Here is a 17296-nt window from a genome sequence, read left to right on the forward strand (position 1 = left end):
CACTTTCTAAACCACATTCTGTTACTTCAGAATGTTGCTTAGATATTTCTTATCGATTTTAAATTTTCTGCTCAATTTTTACAAACTGACTCCCAGTTTTCGTGAGCCAATCTAACCAAAGCTTCTCTCGTTTTTTTTGGCATTTTTCAGCTCTTACAAAGTGATTAACCGTAAACGATTTTTTCAGATCTTGATTTTGTTTATTGAGCTTGACAATTATTTTACTTCGTTCGTTTTCTTTTAGATTTTCCACTCCTGATTTACAATAGGCCATAGACATCGATCATACTCCATTGGTTCCTATTTAGAAATGACAATTTGGGTATGGGAAAGCTTTCTATGTTTGCTCGCCACAGCTTCGTACAATATGAATGCGCTTGGGCGTGGTTTAATAATCAATGTTTATCAATGAAAAGTAAATCAAAGTAAATCAAAAGGTGGGTTTTGTCATCCAAGTCATGGTGACGTTTTCTGGGATGTACATGATCAAAAAGATTGAAACAATTAATGGTGATTACTATACAAACTTAGATTTTAAGAAAAGATCCAACCTCATTGAATGTCATTGAAAGTCTACAATTTTTTTGCTGTTGGACATCTAGTGAATTAGATAATTAATGATGATAGTAATTTTACATCAAACTGGTAGCATTCCTAAGACGATCTGTTTTAATGATATTTCAGTACAAACATGCCAATATTTTCACCAAAAAATATATTCCAATAAATGTTCACGGTTCACTTAGAGCATTCTGCTAGTTTTTAAATAGTGGGCCTAAAAAATGCGTCAAAGACTTATTTATATAACATGCACTGTATCTTTCTGAAGCTTAATGTGTCTTAATTTTTTTCAACTATACATTTTCATAAGTTCATTCATCCATCACAGTAGCGTATAAATTCTATTGAATATTCCATACTACTTTTTTCATTATGCACACAGCTGTACTTCTCTAATCTCAAAATTATTCCAAATGATCAAAAAACTGACTCTAATAATAACAATATATTTATATGTAGTTCACACGCATGCGCAATCCAGAAGTAACCCAGAAGTAATTGAAACATATAGGAAATATATTCGAATTAGTGTCATCAAATTACAAAAAAAAACTGAAATAAAAAAATCTCTTATCCAAAACAAAAAAATCTATTAACTTTTCACCCTCTTTTCATAAAGACAAATGTGTGTTTTCTCATTAGAAAAATGTGATTTCTTTGAAAATTGAAGATTTCTTTCCAATCATATTTGCGGTCGTTGATTGTCCAAATATAACATTGAAAAAATAACCTTTTCCAAAAAAGATGCGGGTGAATATGTGCTTTATTATGTTTAAAAATTAGAACAACTCTGTAATATGCCCTATCTATAGGTAGGAACAAAGTTTTGATCAGGGTAATGAGGAAAAAACTGGAACCAATTCAATACAAAGGAGTTGGTGAATATCTAGGAGGCTTTAGAAAGGCGTCAAGCACGGTGGACAAGATTTTTACTTTAAACACAATAATGAACAATCACCAAGACCAAAATCTAGATCGGCATCTACTCTTGAGAACAGAGAACAAATTGTATGAAACTTTATCTTTAACATCTTAAGACAATTAATAATAATGATGAAACTAAATCTGGATGGAACTGAAATCAAAGAATTGTCCGAAGAAAGGTTATCAAGTTTTCAAGGTAAAAGAGTACTGAAGTGGGGAGATTTTGACACTATAATATTTTTTTTTGATATAATCTCACTGTTGATTGATTTTTTCGTTAATATTTTCTAGACTTCAACTAAATTTATTTTATGAGAGTCGAAGAATTATTAACACGCTTATATTAGATTGCATGTGGGTTTGGGAGTATGTTAGTTTGATTGTAACTCTTCTTTGGACTAAGAGAAGGTGGCTTATTATTGTTAGTATATCCCACCACTTTCATTACTTCAAACGAAGTGGGCTAAGACATCAACCTGCGGATTTGCCGGTCATGGGTTTAAATCCCACGATTTGCTGATTTGACTCCCCTTGTCTTTTTTTATGGGGTTAGGTGTACCATTTGATGATGTAGGCCATTTGGAGAGGATTATTTCTGAACAATGCCAAAAAATTACTCCAAATATGATTCACAATTAAATGTTTACAAAGAAAAGGTGAATATATCGAAGCTGTAGGACATTGAATTAAAATTTAATTATGTTTGTTTCTGTTTAATAAATATTCTTACTATGGATATTTCAATTTTTAGAATAAATAATTATTATTCATTCATTATGTATGTAAATTGTAACATTGTTTAAAAACAGTGATAAATATAGAGGTTATCATTTTTTAACAGGTAAGAGAGATAAATTGTATCCAGCCAGCATAATAAATAGAAAATGATTAGTAAATAATCAAAAAACCTGAATTCTCATAATAAATGGCTGTAATTGCATATGTGAATATAATTTTTAATACAAAACAGCTTTACTTTATAACATTTTTATGAATTGTGAAAAATAGAGATAGAAGATGAATTGTAACGAAGTCTACTTGAGGAACGTGGCAACGAAACACCCAAAGTGGACTAATTTTAATATATTTCCCGAGCTTTCGAATACTTATGTATTCATCGTCTGGGAAATAATTAAGATTTTCGTTGGTTTTGAATTGTATCAATTTTTGTGAAAATTTTTTAATTCATAGGTTTCAAAATTCAATATTCAAATATTTCTATCAACGTCAATTTGAATATTGAATTTTGAAACCTATGAATTTTTACAAGAATTAATACATTTACAAACCACCGAAAGTCTTAATTACTTATTTCCCATACGAAGAATACATAAGTATTCGAAAGCTCCTAAAATAAAATGAATTAGTCCACTTTGTTGTTTCATTGATTACCACTTTTGAAGCAGCCTGTATGTACAATATCCACATAATTTTAAAATGCCACTTATTCATTTTCTACATAAAAATTGGAATAATCAAGGAAAGTGAGGAATTTTTATGGCATTAAATAGGATTATAATAATTGATAAAAATACATACGTGACATCCTTCTTTCTAGCACCGAAAATTTGACAAAATAACGAATGAATTAATGAAATTATTATATAGAATTATTTAATTGCTTCAGAAAAGCATCACATATCAATTCTTCCAGTACAGCAGGAACCTCATTGAATCATTTTCAAAATTTATAATTTTGAGATTTGAGATAATTGCATTAACTTGTTATTGTATTCCAATTTTTTCTAGCTCTTTGTTTCACAAATAAAAATCTTCATTAAAAAATTTTTGTCTTTTCAAACACAAACTATATAGATATAGCCGAATTCGTAGAGGAGTGTCCTTCACTGCAGTGGAACAATATACAAGGTGTCTCATTAACATTTTAGAAAATGATACCGCGCTATCTGAAATGTGACGTACTAACAAAATACCCACGATTTATAACTGTCAAATTTCAATATCATAGTTCAATTAGCTTCCGAGATCTATAATGGCCAAAGCCTCGTTAGACATTCTGTATGATGAATTGGTTTATGTCAAATAGATATTCAATCATTGTGTTGATTTACAAATTGTTTAGAAAATATTTAGTGATTTTAAGTACATTTGAAAGTCCTTAGGGAAATTCAAGAGACAAGAGATAATGTTTTAACGATTAGTACTGAATCTTTTAGGGTTGAGTAGAAAAAGAAGAAAGTATTTGTGTCTATTATGTGATGAATTGTTTGATGTTTGCGTAATTCAGACACATATGAGCAAAAGACATTTTAAAATTGATAGTTATTAAAGGGGTGTGATGTATGAATGGTTGTCTACCCAATAGGTTCGGTTTTAGAGTAGGCTTCTAAGCCAAATAATAAGTTTGATTAAAAATTCTTGTACTAAAAGTATTCTGTTGATGTGGATACTAGGCTGAAATCAATTTATCTCGTTCTTTTATGCTTTTAAAAGCTCTTTGTTGATTGTAATCTTTTCGTATATGGTTAGTCCTCATGTAACGAACGCGTTCTTTCTTGATCTGATTTCTATCTATTGGTATTCGTTGCTGTTTTTTTCGAACAAAAGGTGGTACTATAGTAGTAGTGCTAGCTTGGAGAGATGGTAAAGCCATTCAATCGTAGTGATTTCTGGACGTATCATTAAGATTTATTGAGTATGACGCACATTATAGTAAACCGAACAGGCATACCTTGCGGTGGAGTAACATAATTCAGCTATGGAAGATTTCTTGGTAGTGGGTTTGCTGCCCTACAAACATCTGAGAAGTTTTGTCAGAATATTTTTCTTACTAGAAACTTTCTGTTGGATGTCAATGCAATGTTGTAGTTAAGAGACCTGTCAATCGTTACATTTTTGGAAATTGTTGTGTCCTAATTCAACTCCTGACCATATCTGAGTTCACGTTTGGATCCCTTAATTCTCAAGTGGAAAGAAATTATGTCTGATGTTTATGAATCAGATTTAATATGATTTGTATTATAGTATATTGAAATTTTTTAGGGCATTCTTCAAGCTGCTATTTATTGATCATTGGTTACTTTCACACTTTCAAATATACTTCGACGTTGAGTAGTTCTCTCAATTTAGTTTTTTCATGCATACACAATAACTATGTGTGTGCTACATAAGTCTTGTAGTAGTTCATTTTTTGACTGATGACATTGTTAACTGTAGCCTTAAAAAGTGCAGCCATATCGATACTGCTGATGTCATGGCCGCCAGATTATTCTCTGACAATATTATAAAGACTTTAAATGCAAAAATTATGTACAGGATGTCAAACAAAGGTGACCCATATACTTTTTTCAAAACCTGTAAGAGTTATAAAAAAACTTTAATCACAAAAAATCTTTGTAATCAAAGGAATTTTTGGATTATTGACTTTTGGATTATACAGGGTGTCCCAATTCTTCAGTATCGACATCAACTTTGGAATTTTAAATGGAACACCCTATATTTTATTGCGTTTCTTGATTTAGTGGTGAAAACAAAGGTAACTTTCATTAGACCGATCTATTTGATTTCCGCACGGTATAGGAAATATTTAAGGTTATTTGAATTTTGAAATGAGGCAAACTGACATATTTGCAAAATGAATTTAAACAGAACCTTTGATAGAACGCGCATGAAAATAATATAATCCCCATACCTATATATAATGGTTGTGGAATTATTTAACTTTTTCTCATTTTTTCGCCCATTCTATAGTGATTGAACAAACTGAGTATGAAATTTTTGTAAAAAACTGAATAAGAAATGTACTTCAAAAACAAAAAGCTCAAATCGTAGCCTGTAGCCTCCTAGGATTCCTGATTTAAGCGCGATGGACTTTTTTTGTGGGTACTTTGAAAAATAGGGTGTACGAAATAGGAAGAATTATACAGTGGCAAAACTGAGAGAAAAAATTTCAGAGGAAATTATCTTAATTAAACATATGTAGTACGAGAGACAATCCGAAGCATGGAAGCAAAAAAATGGAGGATATATAAAAAATTGTAAAATGCCGGTCCTTAAATATGATTAGTGTATTTTGATTGAGTATATTTTATTAATTTTCTGAATATTCATACTTCAAAGCTCTCGAGATGTTTGTTTCAATTATTCCTAATAAAAATATTTGTTTAACGGTACGATATTTTTTTAGCTTTTTGTTTTTGATAAAGATTTTCTATTTTAAAATTATGTTAAATTATTTTCAATATAGAATGGGTGAAAAAATTAAAAAAGTCAAATAATTCCACAGCCATTATATATAGGTATCGGACATATATGTATGAATTGATTCTTATTCCTGTGCCTGTTCAATTATTTAAAAATAATGAAATTTTGTTATTTACAAAATTCGAAACTCATACAGTAAAAAAAGACACCCACTATAGATTAGGAAATCACGAAAATTCAATAAACCCAAGTCTTATGTGATGATCGAATATTTTCTACACTGTGTGAAAATCTTACGAAAGTTACCACTAGATCATAAAACGCAATCAAATATAGAGTGTTCCATTTAAAATTGCAGATGATGTCGATACTGAATAATTGTGACAGCCTGTATAATCCAGAAGTCAATAAACTAAAAATAAAAAGTTTTTTGAGAGGTTATAAAATTATTATTTGAGATTATAAAATGTTCTCTATCTATTTTAAGGTATTAAGTACATTTTATATTTCATTCAGTTTATTAATTCTACGTCAAACGGTTTCGGTATTCCCGTTTTTTAATTATAAACATTACTTTCCTTCATTACTTTTATGTAATAATAGGTATAAAATTCAAATTGTATCGCTCAATTTTACAAGAAAAATTAATTCCATTTAGCTGTTACAAGACATCAGAATACTATTAATAAATGTCATTAAGGAAAAATTATGATAATTCATGTAACTGATAAGATTACAACTCTTTTCATTTGTTTTATCGTCTTAAAGAGAGTGTAAATGACCTACACAAGTATCCCCCAAAAAGGATTTGATCGTTGCCGACCAGAGTACACACAATTTGATTAAATTCATTATCATTGTAATTTGAAGTGTAGTAGGGGAAACCATGCAGTGAAAATCTTAAGTTTATATATTTATCAAGCATGGTAGCGAGATTTGTCACACTTGGTTGTTTCTAACTTGCGTCAAAGTGATGTGAAATAAAATAATTTTTAGTGCAAAAAAATTTCACTGTGATAATATTGAAAAAAATTATACGGTAAGTTCACTCAATTTAATTGAATAACTTCAAACATTGAACGGTTTAATTTTTATTTCATTCATAAATAAAAAAGTCAGATAATGAACTCATAATTCTACCGTTCTGAAAAAAATTACAATATTGTCAGATATTTTTATTTCAAGTAGTAATAGATAAAAAAGTTATTCAAAAACATTCCATGAAAATTATGGTGGTAGTATGTCTCTTCTTACAACACACTCAAACTATTTTTGAACAGATTCATTCCATTTCTATGAAGTGAGTTTCTACTTTCAATTTTACAGGTTACATGAATCGTTATAAGCATTTCCTCATTTCGATTTCTATGATATTTACTATTTGTGAAAAGTAGTTGATTGTTATTTATCTATGCCAGAGAAATTAGAAATTGTATTTATTCCTATATTTCTTCCACATACATTGAGCTGATTACTGGTTGTTATGAATATGAGATACCAACACAGATCCTTTTTGTTGATTTCAATAGAGCTTATGATAGTGTGAACAGAAAAAAGTTGAACCAAATATTACCAGAACTATAAATTCCAAAACTTATCGAACTATTTTAAATGACATGAGAGGACACAACCAATAGAATTAATAACAAGAAAAGTGAACCTTTCAAAACACAACAAGGATTAAGACAAGGAGACCCCCTATCAACGGTACTATTTAATCTAGCTTTGAAAGGTATAGTCAGAAGAGCCAATATCAACAGAAACGACATAATATTTAACAGAAATCACAAATGCTTAACTTATGCCGATGATATGGCGTTGATGACAAACCAAAGTTTATGTAAAGAACAAATGTGGCAGAAAAACTAAAACCAATTTTACAAAAACATAATGGAATGCTAATAGAATTCGAGAAAGTAGAAAATTTCAGATACTACGAGATAATAGACGCCCAGAAGAAAAAGAAATCGAACTATGAATTGCCAAAAGTAACAGCTGTCTTAGAAGAACATTAACATCAAAAGAGATATCCAGATTTACGAAAGTTCGAATTTATAAGACAACTAAACAGAAATTGGATATCTGAGAGAGAAAAATATTTAGGAGAATTTTTGGAAGAGAGCAGACAGAGTTGAGATGGGAAAGAAGATAGAACTATGAAATTTTTACACTTTTCAATAAGGCACCAACCAGCGCGTTTATAGATACAAAAAGATTACAACGGCTAGATCACTTAGAGCGAATGGACGAAGACAGGCTCTTGAAACGAGATGCATGGAAAATACCAGAGAGCAAGACAAGAAGAGGTAGACCAAAAAAAAACGGTGGAGAGAAGCGCTGGAAGAAGACCTTAGAGAGAGAAATATCCAGAGCTTGAGAGAAAAAGCAAGGGACCGAAAGATGTGGAGATAAGCTCGATATAATACTGTGGGCAAATAAAAACAACTTTCTCTCAGAGAAATAACAGAGAAAAAAGAGAATGTTTTCAAATTCAAAAGTAGAATTAGAACCAATATATTTTGTTCTATATGAAGGCTGAAAAAATATTTCAAATATTTCAATATTTCAATTCAAGCGGCTAGTACCGGTCATAAGGGAAAAAAATGACAAATAATTAAATATTTTTTTATTATAATATTTTCTTAGGAATTACAGAATTATATAATTGTAAAAAAATGTTTTTCCAATTATTTTTTCAACATCAGCGCAGATTAAAAAATGCCATTTCGATCAAAATGCGTTTAAAGTTTAAAGAACAGCTGTCAATCGCTCCAAACTGGTTGTAGAGCACCGAAAACACACGAAAACTTTCTTTTTATTTCGAAATGGTTATGAAATTTTAGCAGAGGTTTTTTGAAAATAGTTTACGAAGAATGTAAGAGAAAAAACTTTTCGAAAATCATAACTGGTACTAGTCCGTTAAATCCATTTGATCGGCTAATTACTCAACCATTCATATATATGATACTAAATCATTTAAACCAAAAAATGCACAATAAATTTATTGAATTTGTCACAATCTTCCCATTTTGACCCTCACAATTCAGATATCCATATTGGTGCTCCTGATTCACCAAGAAATCTACCCATATAATTCATCAAAATAATTTTTGATCAAAAAAATCACTCAGTACTAAATTCGCACATGGTGTTTGAAGAAGCAAATGCTCACCTAAATTTATTTATGAAATTTGATTTTGAAAATTGCATATATATGCACTCTTACATTGTCAAATGTGGTCTAACGAGGTCAATATTTTGAAATATTCCTCCTCATGCCTCTTCACCACCAAAAGACTTTTTTTACAAGATTTTCATCCTCCTTAATGCCCTAATGTCGATTTGGTAATTATTGTGACTCTGTATAATATTTTTTGTTTCATCTCAAAGCAATCAAACTAAATTACGCAACCTGTTTAAAGTTAAGAAGAAATGTTATTTAAAAGGCAAACTTATTGATTCTCCCTCGTAACAGTATGTTAGACTGCACCTTTCCTCTCAGATAATATCTATAATTCTTGAAACTATTTGTATATCATATAATCCATAATTGGTATTCAATGAAAAGCAAAAACTTCCGTCCATTTTGAACTAATAAAATCAACATTATTCAATAAAATTCTATCATGGTATTATTCACATTAATAATTAGCTATTTACGAAAGAAGCATAATGATTAAGTTCGATTTTACATGCTAGAACAAAAGTTAACTATTGGATGACAAAAACACTGAATACTGAAATTCAAATAAAGTGCTAATATACAATTATACAATAAAACACAAAAATTTATCAAGGAATTTAATAAAAAATAATGTTTCCACCACAATTAATACTCTCCCTCACCTTCATTCACACGAATGACAGCAGCACATCTCCGTAAAATGCCTTCATTCAAGTTGTCCAATAAATTTTCTGCTACCTCTACCCAAAGCTGGGAAGCAGATTTCTATTTTTTTTTATTTTTATTACTGATCCTGAGCATACTATATGGAATCTAGATTGGACGGCCTGGGTGGAATCAATAGATAGAGAACATTTTATTTTCTATTTCATTTAAAACCACCACAGCTAGTCATGGTCTCATATTATTATATATAAAACTGAACTAATGGCATGAAATTGTGACAGTATAGTGGACATCACTTAATCCGTATCTACCATCCAATATATTCTATTCAGTACGGTCTGTGAAACAAATTCATTCCCAAACCTTAATTGCATCACCTCGAGAGGGGTACATTTCTTGAACCCGCTATTGATACAAGGCTCAGCTCCTAACCATACCCTGAGAATGTATGACTCAATAAAGAAGAAAGCAATTGGTCTTATAGGCGAACGAGAGTTGACCAGTAATTTGGACAGCTTATTGCATAGAAGGAAGGTCGCTAACCTGACCACAGATTCTACCTCGGTAGATCCTCTTCGCTTTCCAACTTAATCCCACCTAAATCAGTATTTGCAAAACCTACTCGACAGGCTGATGTGGCTCATGAGCACCAATCTCTCCTGCAGACGCCGCCTAGAGCGTCAATTTAGCGGGACCCTTTTCTTTGGAGAAGAGCAAGCCTGTGGAATCAGCTACCAAAGCACGTTTTTCCCGAACGCTACAAGCTACAAAAGCTCAAGATCAATATCCACAGGCATCGCCACACGACAGGCACCACTAGAACTACTTGAGAGCGCGAGAAGACACTTCGATAGTGTATGAAATAGAACCATCAAACTACGTATCTAAAGAGCAGAGTTGACTGTTGTAGCAGTGAACTGTTCTGAAGAGATTCCAGTACATCCAATCCAAAGATTTTTCAATATTCTATTTGCAAATGGGACCAATTAGAGATGTCGATATGAGCAACTAGGTCTATGATCTTCACTGATTTTGAGGGTGTATAATTCAATATTCGTCATAACATAGTAGTTGGAAAGTAGTTGTTTTTTCACTTAGAATTATTATTTTGGGAACAAAACTGAGAAGATGGTAGGCAACAATTAAAAATGTAATGGACGTGAGTAATGGTTGATATACAATGTGTCACATAATTCAAAGAAGGAAAATAACTGTGAAAATATTATCTGAATAGAAATATGCATTCTTGTACACTATTATTAGTGTAAAAACTGGTAGGAATTAGGTCTTGGCAATAATTTCTTATAAAATTGGATATAGAAAGTTGTGAACTGCGAAATGCAAGAGTTTGTGATGTAGACAATAAATTGATCAAATATATCATTTATGATATTATCAGATAATCAGAACTTGATTACTACCCTGAAATACTTTTTTCAGACCAAATATACATAATTTTGAAAGAATTCTTCAAATACATTTCAAGTAGGAGATAAATAATGTATTGCTTTGTTTAGCTCGATGTGTCTAAAAATATTTAATTATATCAAATCATTTGCGGAAGTAATATTTGTCTAATTACGAATATTTTTCATTAAAGTGCGTACGATTTCAAATTAGCCATGCAATAATAATCTAACTTTTATAGGGGAACTATTTGAAATTCCCTATTAAATATCGATAAACATAGTTTGGAAACATTATGTGACATAAAGTAATAAATAACAGATATTCAAAACAATTCTTACTAAACTTATTCACACAATAGAAAAATAAAGTTTTTCATATTATTAACACATTTCAAAGAAATTTAACATCGAACAATATCGAGTTCTTGCGAAATCATTGGCACAGTGAGATTTTCTTTACGAAGGTAATACGATATTGAAAATCGTATTTCTCAAAGTCAATTTAAATAAATGTAGAATATGAATTTAGTCTGAGTTAGTGAAAATTTCTCACAAATTATATTTGTACTTGAGATTCCTCAGTCTGCTAAAAGTTATATCAACCTTATCACTTGTCTACTTTTTCCGGTACAAAAACGATAATTTTGGAAAAAATATGAAACAACAACAATTGTTCATTATCATGTATATCTGACCTATTGATAAGTTATCTAAGACTTTCAGTATTTTCGCAAGGTGCTGTGTAAATATATAAATGATATTTTTGTTTCATTCAAGACAAAAAAAGCAAATATACAACTTAATTCAAAATTTTCACCATCCGAATCTATTATGAACTGAACAATTGCAAGTTTTAAATACTTCAGTACTAACTAGAAAAAAGGATATACATATTGAAATTTTATGTATTTTGAAAAAGATTGCTACATGCAACATAAAATAACCAATTTCCATTTTGATAAATCTTTATATTAATTTTCCACTGAAAGATACAATATTGAGGCTGTAGCTTTGTTTGAACGTTATGATGTATATGATTATGATATAAAATACAGTAAATACTTATCTTATTCATAATACGTCTGAAGAAACTCTTCTTACCACCACTTTCTTTCCTTACTGAACATAATCAATTTTTTCTAGTTCATTCCTGTTATAAAATATTAAAAAATATTTTCTAGAGTAGGGATTTGAAATTAGTCAATAAACTCAACAATACTCGTAATTTGAAACAGTTATTAGCTAATGGTTGAGGCGGAAATAAAATTGAGCAAACTAAATCATTCAATTAACGGTTTAATGAGCACTTAGCTGATTTAAAATATAAAAGGGCATCAAAATCGAATATAGGCGAGAACGAAGTCAGTCATAAGCATAAGTATAAATAATTTGGAATTACGATAGTTGAAACATATGCAAAAATAAATCCATTTGGATGCTTTGAGATTATTAGATGTAAAAGTAATTAGAATTGTCACAAAGGACGAATTCCTTATAGTAAGTCCATTTTTTATTCATCAGATGTGAATTAAATCTGAAAATTTCTCACTAAAGTAATTTTTTCTTCTGAAGAAAGTTCGTTGGCGGAATATTCCAGTTTATTTAGGTGGGTCAACTAAATATGTGCGGATAGATAGGGATAGTTCGTGCCTAAGAACATCTGCGTTTACTTTCTGTATTTAACTCATCAGTCTTCAATTCCCAAGAAGAAGGAAATATAATTTTTTATCTGTTTTTGTAATCTGTTTGGCTATATTTCTTTTCAGTATTCGATTCCTTTTTGATCTTTAATCTATCTGACAATTGATTAGGAACTAATTGTTATCGTGGAAATTATGAAACATATAATTTTTAAATTCAACAGAATGTTTTCGTTTTTGTAATGGGATCACCTTAATGTCCTAATTAACGCCCTAATATACCACCCCAACACTTTGATTTTTGATTTATAAAAGTTTCTGTATCTTTCGCTGAAATAATAACTTAATATAATTTGAATTGATTATGAGATTATATCAGATGACTAGAAAAATGAGATAAAAAGTAATATTTATTCATTATAACTAGCAGCTTACAAATATCCTTGAACAAACTTGCATTAATTATAATCAATTAGCAAGTTGAAAGTTGCATAGTTTTTTTTGTTACATTTCTATATGTTTATCAAATTCTCTAGAAAATTCTTATCGACAATTCAAAGTGCAATTTAAAATATTCCAGGAATGTTCTTGGATTTATTTGCAAATTTCTATAGATATTTTCATTACCTCGAAGTATAATTCACACAGTTTACAATGACCAGAACAGTGAGGTTTCTTATGAGTTAGATTTTTAAGAATGTCATCTATTGCAGAGAAGATAGCGATTCTCTTTATGCAATTTTGAAGTGTATAATGTTGTTATGAAAAAAAAAGAGAGTAGATGGAAAATAGTGCTAAATGAGGAGCAATCTTGGTGCTTAAGCACTTAGAGACTGGACACTTTGGTGTATGGAAATGATAAATGTTGGTTCATTTATTTTCAAAAGCGTTTGAGAGAATTGATGTGGTATAGATCTTTTCTTATTATTAATTTTTATGATTATTTGGAGTCAAAATTATTTTTCTCATAACTTGTCTTGTTTCCTTGACCTCGGGTTTTTAATTGTTATTATCACTTCGTATTTATATCAATATTTTACATGAAGTATTAGATACACCAATTTCTGCTCTATTATGATGCATCCGTATCATCTAAACATATTATCAATATCTATCCTCTATTTATATCAATCTTTAGCAAATCAATCCCATCTATTTTATCATAGGATCTGGACGGCATGTATATTTCAAAAACAAGCCTTTTGCTTATTTCCTCTACTCCACAATGGACTATCAACCTAAATTAAACACATCTCTTACTAGATACTGAAAATATGTACAATCTAAACAAGTAAGTAAAAATACTCTCAATATAATGATTATACATGCATTCAGCCAGGAATAGAAGAGAAATAGGCTACGCAGCATAACAAATTTTAATAAAATCGTCCCCAATTTCGCTAATCTACCGTATTCACAAAGACAAACTATTCTGCATATTACAAGCTATCAATTTCATCAGTCGTTCTTATAAACTCGTTGTAATATCTACAGACTTACTTGCTTCAATTTCATGTATTAAAAATATATCAACCAATCACCCTATTGTCCAAAATACAGGGTCCTTCAGGACGAGCTGAATCGGTATGCATATGGGAAAGTACTGGGACTGGTATTCTGAAAATTTGCTTGCATGGGTTTTCCGAAATGCTCGTTTCAACTAAAATAATTTCAGTTTTCTGAAACTTCCGATTATACCAAACTTCGTTATGTTGAACGGAATGCTATGGTTTTTATTAAGTTTTTGGAATGTACGCGAAATTTCAATATGAGGCATTGTATGCCTAAAATTCACAATTTTTTAATTATTTCGCATTTTCGAAATTTTGGGACAAAATTATATTTCTAAGTTGAAGTGAGTCAGGTCTAATGTTTTTGAGATTTGGAAAAATAGCACTCACAGCTTCTGTGACAACCATGACAAAAATTTATATAGGGTGCCGAATTTAGCTACATAAAAACTTCGAAAACTCAATTTTTTCAAATGGTAATCCCCATTTTTCTCTTTACCATTGGATTCTAAGCTTTAAATTAAGGGGATTTCGTTAGTAAATTCATATATCACAAATTAACGATTTTTGTAGAAACTTGAAAATACTGAAATTTGCATGGTTTTCAATTATCGGTTATCTGGAGCAACAAAAAAAGAAGCATATAACATATTAACAAACAAACAATGAAAACAGCTTGAAGTTTAAGCGTTGCAAAAGTGTTCATAATGTTTCGTTAATGATTTATTAATTAAGATTATTTCAGTTTGTTGGTAATATTCGGCGAATATGATAGGGTTATTAAACGAGCATTTAAGCGTATGTAACGAAATAGCAGACTAGAACAAGCAAAAAGTACTTCAACATGTACTATTCTCGACAATATAACTATTTATAAGTACTTAAAATCACACTTTATAAAGAGTAACGTGGCAGAAAATACTGTTGATATTTCTTCACACTAATACAACTTCCTTAACCATGTGGCTTTCGTAATCCTCTCGAGAAAAGATTTAACCTTTAGAAGAAGAGTAAAAATCTGCTCAAGACTCATTGATATCTGTAGTTCAAACTTATCAATGGAACACATTATGATTGAATGTGACAAATTTGCCGTTCAAAGACAAAAATTTCAGCTTAAGACATCCTTAATGACTCGGAACAAATTACCTTCCTATTTCAATGGCTATAGTAAAATCTTAGAGCGAATGTAATAAAGTCGACAACGTTATTTATAGAAACCGAATGTGGATAACACCTTGCAGATCATTATAATATATTGAATCAAGCGTCAATGTCTAAGTAATATTAAAAAGTAAAAATGAACCCTTTTTTATCTAACAGACAAAGTTCTTCACCTTAATGCTTCAAGAGGATGGCTATTACATTCTAGCTTTCAAACACAGAATTTCAAAATCTATATGATTGTAATGAGAGTGTACCGAAAATTTCTTTCGCCTTCACCTATAACTCTACCCACCCATAGTTCGCTTCTTTGTGTATCTCACTGTCAACGTGAAATTGAAGAAGTTGTACTTTTTTGGTACCATTCTAATAGATACTTCTTTCGCCTACCTCTTACAATTCTCCCAGCTGTTTTTTTTTTCTTTGACCCTTTCCTGTTTCATGAGGCTTTCGCTTCGAATCTTTTTTTTTGAAGACTTTCTAATCTCATTAACTGTATATGTTGTGGTTTGTCCGTAACGTCTTTACTATGTGCTTGTTATCTGTACTTCCTTGACTGTAGCTAATATGTATAATATTTCACTTCAGTATTTTTGAGCCATATCTTTTCCTATTAATATAAATACATTTTATTCCTAAATATTCCATAATTTTAGACACAATTCCAGCAGGGTTATAAGGGTCATACTTCCCAATTTATATTCTTATACTAATGTCGTATGAGAATGATGCCAGAAGTACCTGGCCCGACCTAAAGATGCCGGTCGTTGCTTGATATATACCACTGTATTAGAAAGTACACAAACCCAACAGCATATGCTTCAAGTTTGAAGACGCCACGTTGTTTAGTGTTCGTTTGGCAACAATCAATAATGCATTTGGCTAAGAAGAAAGTGTTGTTTCATTATTTCATTAAGACAATAGACCAGCTCACACATTCGTTATTGCAATGGCTAAAATTAATAAATTAAAGCTTGAATTGCTACTCCATGCACCCTTTTCGGCAGATTTAGCCCCCTCAGATTATTTTCTGTTCGCACACTTGAAAAAATGATTCGGTGATCAAAGATTCTCCAGCAATGAAGAGTTGATGTCGGCATGTTATGACTATTTTGAGGGGCTTGGCAATTCTTATTATAAAAAAAAGTATACGGAGCTAAGAGGAGAATCCGTTGAATATAATTTTTTCACCAAAATTTTTGTTTTGTTTGTTGGGCCAGATACATCTAAAATCATCCTCGTATGTCTTCGTACTCTCAATGAACTTAATGCTTTAACGTAAAGTTACTATATATGTATATATTTGTGATGTTTAATTTTCATTTTCCTTATAAGCCTATTACAATATATCCGGTTTACACTGGGTATAAACGAAGAGCTACACTTCTCATTATATAAGATTATTTCCTCAAATATATGTAATTATAATTGATGATAGGGAAATTTTGCAATAATACTATTTATATACGATTATTTTTTTTTTTCTATGCTGCACTTTTATTTTTGTAAGACAATAGTGATTATTATTTTGTAACTGAAGGAGAAAAGTTTTCAATTCCCCAGTAGAATTTACATTCCTAAGTTTATTAAATTTTACAACTATATATTGATATTCACAATTCAAATTTATATCTGTAAATAAATTAACATATTCCATATAGCACAGATAACTTCACGATTTTTCAAACAAACATGTGTACACCTTGAACTATTTTTCTATTATTGTCTGCAGTAAAGGTCAATATCAAGGTAAAAAATGTTGTGCTAGTCATTTTGCTTTATGATTTCAATATAGTCCATATAATCTAGAAGTGGTTTTGATCGTATACTATAATACAGATAAAGGGTGGAACTTTGTACAGAAATTTATTATTCTCTTATTATACACTTTCATCCAAACGATTGAAAATTATTGCACAGGAAAAGCTTAATAAAATCGCAACGCTATTTTGAGAATAACTAATGAATAGATAAGATAATTCGATTAAAAGTTTGTATTAAAAAAAATTTCTCTGTTGGATACCAGATTTACAGACTAAAAAGACGAGTGGGGCTCTTTCTTTTATACATTTT

The 17296-nt window shown here is 30.3% G+C and overlaps 1 protein-coding gene across 1 annotated transcript in view; it reads left to right on the forward strand.

The window, feature by feature from the left end:
• The first annotated feature begins 6505 nt into the window (after nucleotides 1–6505).
• LOC130442998 (facilitated trehalose transporter Tret1-like) overlaps nucleotides 6506–17296 on the forward strand; it is a 62491-nt gene continuing 51700 nt past the window's right edge. The window contains exon 1 of the mRNA XM_056777430.1: nucleotides 6506–6688. The gene's annotated coding sequence lies outside the window, so the exon portion shown is untranslated. The remainder of the gene's footprint in view (nucleotides 6689–17296) is intronic.

Source organism: Diorhabda sublineata, chromosome 4 (assembly GCF_026230105.1).
Source record: "Diorhabda sublineata isolate icDioSubl1.1 chromosome 4, icDioSubl1.1, whole genome shotgun sequence".
NCBI classification, from domain to species: domain Eukaryota; kingdom Metazoa; phylum Arthropoda; class Insecta; order Coleoptera; family Chrysomelidae; genus Diorhabda; species Diorhabda sublineata.